Below are 6,758 nucleotides of genomic sequence, written 5' to 3' on the forward strand. Positions count from 1 at the left end.
TATCTAATATACTATGCATGGTTGAGAAAACTCCAAACCCCGCTGTAGGTGCACCACCCTTCGATGTCACTTGAGATACACTTTCTGCGCCTAGCTGAAAGGCGTTAAAAAAAGCGCTTATGGGAGACAACCCATGTTTTTACTCCAGTATTTTTGTTTTATATTTGTGTCTTGGAAGTTGTTTACTACTTTAGCAACCTCTCCTTATCTTAGTTTTATGTTTTGTTGTGCCAAGTAAAGTCTTTGATAGTAAAGTAAGTACTAGATTTGGATTACTGCGCAGTTACAGATTTCTTTGCTGTCACGAATCTGGGTCTACCTCCCTGTAGGTAGCTCAGAAAATTAAGCCACTTTACGTGCATGATCCTCAGATATTTACGCAACTTTCATTCAATTTGAGCATTTTCATTTGAGCAAGTCTGGTGGCCTAATAAAATCCATCTTTACGGACTGTTCTGTTTTGACAGATTCTGCCTTTTATTTCGCATTGCCTCTTTTGCTATGTTGGATGAATTTCTTTGATCCATTAATGTCCAGCAGCTTTATGCAATGTCCAGAAGTGTTAATAATGATTGTGTCACCTCTGAACATGTGAATTTTTATTATGCACTAACCCTCTAATGAGTTGTTTCGAGTTTGGTGTGGAGGAAGTTTTCAAGGATCAAGAGAGGAGTATGATGCAATATGATCAAGGAGAGTGCAAGCTCTAAGCTTGGGGATGCCCCGGTGGTTCACCCCTGCATATTCTAATAAGACTCAAGCGTATAAGCTTGGGGATGCCCAAGGCATCCCCTTCTTCATCGACAACATTATCAGGTTCCTCCCCTGAAACTATATTTTTATTCCGTCACATCTTATGTACTTTGCTTGGAGCGTCGGTTTGTTTTTGTTTTTTTTTGTTTTGTTTGAATAAAATGGATCCTAGCATTCACTTTATGGGAGAGAGACACGCTCCGCTGTAGCATATGGACAAGTATGTCCTTAGGCTCTACTCATAGTATTCATGGCGAAGTTTCTTCTTCGTTAAATTGTTATATGGTTGGAATTGGAAAATACTACATGTAGTAATTCTAAAATGTCTTGGATAATTTGATACTTGGCGATTGTTGTGCTCATGTTTAAGCTCTTGCATCATATACTTTGCACCCATTAATGAAGAAATACTTAGAGCTTGCTAATTTGGTTTGCATATTTGGTTTCTCTAGAGTCTAGATAACATCTAGTATTGAGTTTTGAACAACAAGGAAGACGGTATGGAGTCTTATAATGTTTACAATATGTCTTTTATGTGAGTTTTGCTGTACCGTTCATCCTTGTGTTTGTTTCAATTAACCTTGCTAGCCTAAACCTTGTATCGAGAGGGAATACTTCTCATGCATCCAAAATCCTTGAGCCAACAACTATGCCATTTGTGTCCACCATACCTACCTACTACATGGTATTTATCCGCCATTCCAAAGTAAATTGCTTGAGTGCTACCTTTAAAATTCCATCATTCACCTTTGCAATATATAGCTCATGGGACAAATAGCTTAAAAACTATTGTGGTATTGAATATGTACTTATGCACTTTATCTCTTATTAAGTTGCTTGTTGAGCGATAACCATGTTTCGGGGACGCCATCAACTATTCTTTGTTGAATATCATGTGAGTTTCTATGCATGTCCGTCTTGTCTGAAGTAAGAGAGATCTACCACCTTCATGGTTGGAGCATGCATATTGTTAGAGAAGAATTTTGGGCCGCTAACTAAAGCCATGATTCATGGTGGAAGTTTCAGTTTGGACATATATCCTCAATCTCATATGAGAATAATAATTGTTGCCACATGCTTATGCATTAAAGAGGAGTCCATTATCCGTTGTCCATGTTGTCCCGGTATGGATGTCTAAGTTGAGAATAATCAAAAGCGAGAAATCCAAAATGCGAGCTTTCTCCTTAGACCTTTGTACATGCGGCATGGAGGTACCCCATTGTGACACTTGGTTAAAACATGTGCATTGCAAAGATCCGGTAGTCCAAGCTAATTAGGACAAGGTGCGGGCACTATTAGTATACTATGCATGAGGCTTGCAACTTGTAAGATATAATGTACATAACTCATATGCTTTATTACTACCGTTGACAAAATTGTTTCATGTTTTCAAAATAAAAGCTCTAGCACAAATATAGCAATCGATGCTTTCCTCTTTGAAGGACCATTCTCCTTACTTTTATATTGAGTCAGTTCACCTATTTCTCTCCACCTCAAGAAGCAAACACTTGTGTGAACCGTGCATTGATTCCTACATACTTGCATATTGCACTTGTTATATTACTCTATGTTGACAATTATCCATGAGATATACATGTTACAAGTTGAAAGCAACCGCTGAAACTTAATCTTCCTTTGTGTTGCTTCAATGCCTTTACTTTGATTTATTGCTTTATGAGTTAACTCTTATGCAAGACTTATTGATGCTTGTCTTGAAGTACTATTCATGAAAAGTCTTTGCTTTATGATTCACTTGTTTACTCATGTCATTACCATTGTTTTGATCGCTGCATCCACTACATATGTTTACAAATAGTATGATCAAGGTTATGATGGCATATCACTTCGGAAATTATCTTTGTTATCGTTTTACCTCGCTCGGGACGAGCGTAACTAAGCTTGGGGATGCTTGATACGTCTCCGACGTATCGATAATTTCTTATGTTCTATGCCATATTATTGATGATACCTACATGTTTTATGCACACTTTATGTCATATTCGTGCATTTTTCCGGAACTAACCTATTAACAAGATGCCGAAGTGCCGGTTCTCGTTTTCTCGCTGTTTTTGGTTTCGTAAATCCTAGTAACGAAATATTCTCGGAATTGGACGAAACGAAGACCCGGGGCCTATTTTGACACGAACCTTCCGGAAGACCGAAGAGCATACGAAGTGGGGCCACGAGGTGGCGACACCACATGGCGGCGCGGCCAAGGTGGGGCCCGCGCCGCCTATGGTGTGGGCCCCTCGTCGGGCCCCCGACTGCTGCCCTTCCGCCTACTTAAAGCCTCCGTCGCGAAACCCCCGATGCGAAAAACCACGATACGGAAAACCTTACCGAGACGCCACCGCCACCGATCCCATCTCGGGGATCCTCGGAGATCTCCTCCGGCACCCTCGCCGGAGAGGGGATTCATCTCCCGGAGGACTCTACACCGCCATGGTCGCCTCCGGAGTGATGAGTGAGTAGTTCACCCCTGGACTATGGGTCCATAGCAGTAGCTAGATGGTTGTCTTCTCCTCATTGTGCTTCATTGTTGGATCTTGTGAGCTGCCTAACATGATCAAGATCATCTATCCGTAATACTCTATGTTGTGTTTGTCGGGATCCGATGGATAGAGAATACCATGTTATGTTAATTATCAAGTTATTACATATGTGTTGTTTATGATCTTGCATGCTCTCCGTTACTAGTAGAGGCTCTGGCCAAGTTTTTGCTTTTAACTCCAAGAGGGAGTATTTATGCTCGATAGTGGGTTCATGCCCGCATTGACACCTGGGACAAGTGACAGAAAGTTCTAAGGTTGTGTTGTCTTCGTTGCCACTAGGGATAAAACATTGGCGCTATGTCCGAGGATGTAGTTGTTGATTACATTACGCACCATACTTAATGCAATTGTCTCGTTGCTTTGCAACTTAATACCTGGAAGGGGTTCGGACGATAACCCGAAGGTGGACTTTTTAGGCATAGATGCAGTTGGATGGCGGTCTATGTACTTTGTCGTAATGCCCAATTAAATCTCACTATACTTATCATGCCATGTATGTGCATTGTTATGCCCTCTCTATTTGTCAATTGCCCGACTGTAATTTGTTCACCCAACATGCTTTTATCTTATGGGAGAGACACCTCTAGTGAACTGTGGACCCCGGTCCATTCTTTTAATACTCGAAATACAAATCTGTTGCAATACTTGTTCTTTACTTGTTTTCTTGCAAACAATCATCTTCCACACAATACGGTTAACTCTTTGTTACGGCAAGCCGGTGAGATTGACAACCTCATCTGTTTCGTTGGGGCAAAGTACTTTGGTTGTGTTGTGCAGGTTCCACGTTGGCGCCGGAATCTCTGGTGTTGCGCCGCACTACATCCCGCCGCCATCAACCTTCAACGTGCTTCTTGACTCCTATTGGTCCGATTAAACCTTGGTTTCTTACTGAGGGAAACTTGCCGCTGTGCGCATCACACCTTCCTCTTGGGGTTCCCAACGGACGTGTCAACTACACGCATCAAGGATGTCATCAATCTCTTCCAAAAGGGTGCCCGCAAAGTTATATTGTAAGAGGTACTGCCTCTTTCCATTGAAATTTGTTTTTGTACTTCGATTTGTATTGATTTAAGCACTTTAGTATTATGTATTGTACTGGAATAATTGTTATAGCTGTACTGAAATTATTGTCCAACTGAAAATATAGCCTATATAGGCTTTTGTTTGTGCTTTTCTAAGTTTTGTGAAAATTATAGGCGTTTGCTCGCGTTTTTGTTTACTTTGAGAACATTTTATGGCTGGTGGGAATACCCACCAGCATTTTCCTGGCTTCGCCGTTGACTCCAGCCATCCACATGATTCATCAAGGAACCAAACCTGGAACACATCGCGTGCATAACGGATCCCACAGTAGACCCCCTTCTCTGATTTACCGAGCCGGGTTGCATGTGATTGTAGCCTCTTTCGTTCCAGCAAGTTAACTACTTGGTACTTATCATCTGGCCATGTTTATTCTGCAAGAAACAGATCGTTGTTATTAATTTGTTATCATTGGTGGTCTGAAATTTAGTGTCCTCAGTATGTAAAACAAAACAGACAAGCTTTGCACATAAAAGATCTGAGCAGATAAACATATATACCTCAAAATAAAATCATCTTCACAAAGAACATAGAGTGCTCTGTGCCAGTAAGCGGCATATTTACATGGGTAATGATGCTTTGACCAGCAACCAGCAACAGTTCCCGCCACGCGCCTCTCCTTCCCGAACAAAAGGCTTTTCCTTCCAGGAGCATGTCTTGGTGTAGTAATCCCGTCAGGTCCATCCATCTCAGGATGCAGGCGAACGCGGCGATCCATGTCGACGGGATCGATCGATCGGAGGTTGGAGAATTGTTCCGATACTGAATTGCTAGCTCGGTATTGACGATGGATTGCTAAGGGCCTGTTTGTTTGGGCTATGGATGGTTGGTTGTGCAGAAAAAGCTGATGTGCAGGAAAAACCGCTGTGCGGGGAAAGTTGTTCCGAGTTTCATTGTTTGTCAACTTAGCTGGCTGTCTAGCTGTGAATAGATGAATGTCCGAAATACCCTTCATGGCAATGAGAACATACAATTTTTCAAATTTATTTGTAATACTTTATTCAACTCAAAGAAAGAATATGGATCACCAAACGGTTTAAGTTACTTATAAACTAGAACGATACCCCGCATGTTGCAGCGGGTATCTCTCTAAGAAATCGAATAAAACACATAAAACTTTGTTTATAGAATATGCAATATTTAGTTGGCCATAGTAGCTAAGACACTAAATTTAATAGCCATGAAATGGATAAGTATTTGAAAAATTCAAGATTGTTATATTTCAGAGGTGTACGTGGTTGATTTAGATAAGGTGAAATCAACCGACTATAGAACCAAATGATATGGATGGCTTGCATGAAAATGCATGCACATTGCATCATTACATTTTTTTTAAACATCTGGTATGGTTACGTATATAAGAGCTCATAATTAACACTGAGTTTAATTCTCAAAGAATTTATTTGGTTGCCAAAACTATTTGGTGTTCAAGTTGGACATGACTTAACTATGTAATGATATAGCATGAGGGTGTGATATTATCAATCGAGCGGCAAATAAAAAGAATGACATTGCTAGTTTAATGATTAAAAATTGATAATCTAAATATATTGCATGTAGAGATAGATAATAAATAAGAACTACTATTAGTGGGATGATGTGGATAAATGATTGGCTAAGGAAGTAGGTGATGTGGATAGTTTACATGTTGAGATAGACAAATATTAATTGCACTTAGTGGAGTTTTGTTTAGTGAAATTTTGTTTTATAAGAAGTATAGATTTCTGCGGCAGATTCTCTTGTCTCTCTTATGCACTGTGCGTTGATCAAAGAGCTAGTAGAGCTGCATGCAATGGGCCAGCGTAATAATTAGCTATAGTGATTAATTGTTTACTAATTGTATGGGAGAAGCAACGCTGCATGTCCTGTTGGGTGGAGTGGGGCGTGACGATCAGGATGCTCACTGGTATTTCTTTGTAAATACTAGTATGAACAAAAGGGTCAAAGGGATGGTTCAGTCTTAAGTAGGAAGCCGCCGGAAGCTCGGAAAAGCACCTTCAGAGGTGCTTTCTCTTTCATGTCTATTTGTTCGGTGGTTTAAGATAAACCTGCAGCCAAAGCATCCCGTTTGATTCATTTCATCTGTTTATTTTAATGAAAAGCTAAAAAAGCTCAAACAAACTAGCTCTAAGTCTATGGCGCCACACCACCCAACCTGGCTATATACATTTTCTGCTAGGTGTTGACGATGGATTGTCACGACTAGGCCCATGTTATGAACAGCCTGTGCTTACATGGGCCTAATTAGACCGTTAATTGGTTCACAGCTTACATGGGCCCAAAAAAGAAAAGAAAAAAAGTGCAGCTCCTTGATCGTTCATTAATTGGACGTCTATAATGGAACACTCCTATCTGGTGGTGCTGGCAACTAGG

The sequence above is a fragment of the Lolium rigidum genome, chromosome 3, assembly GCF_022539505.1.
Source record: "Lolium rigidum isolate FL_2022 chromosome 3, APGP_CSIRO_Lrig_0.1, whole genome shotgun sequence".
In the NCBI taxonomy this organism is placed as follows: domain Eukaryota; kingdom Viridiplantae; phylum Streptophyta; class Magnoliopsida; order Poales; family Poaceae; genus Lolium; species Lolium rigidum.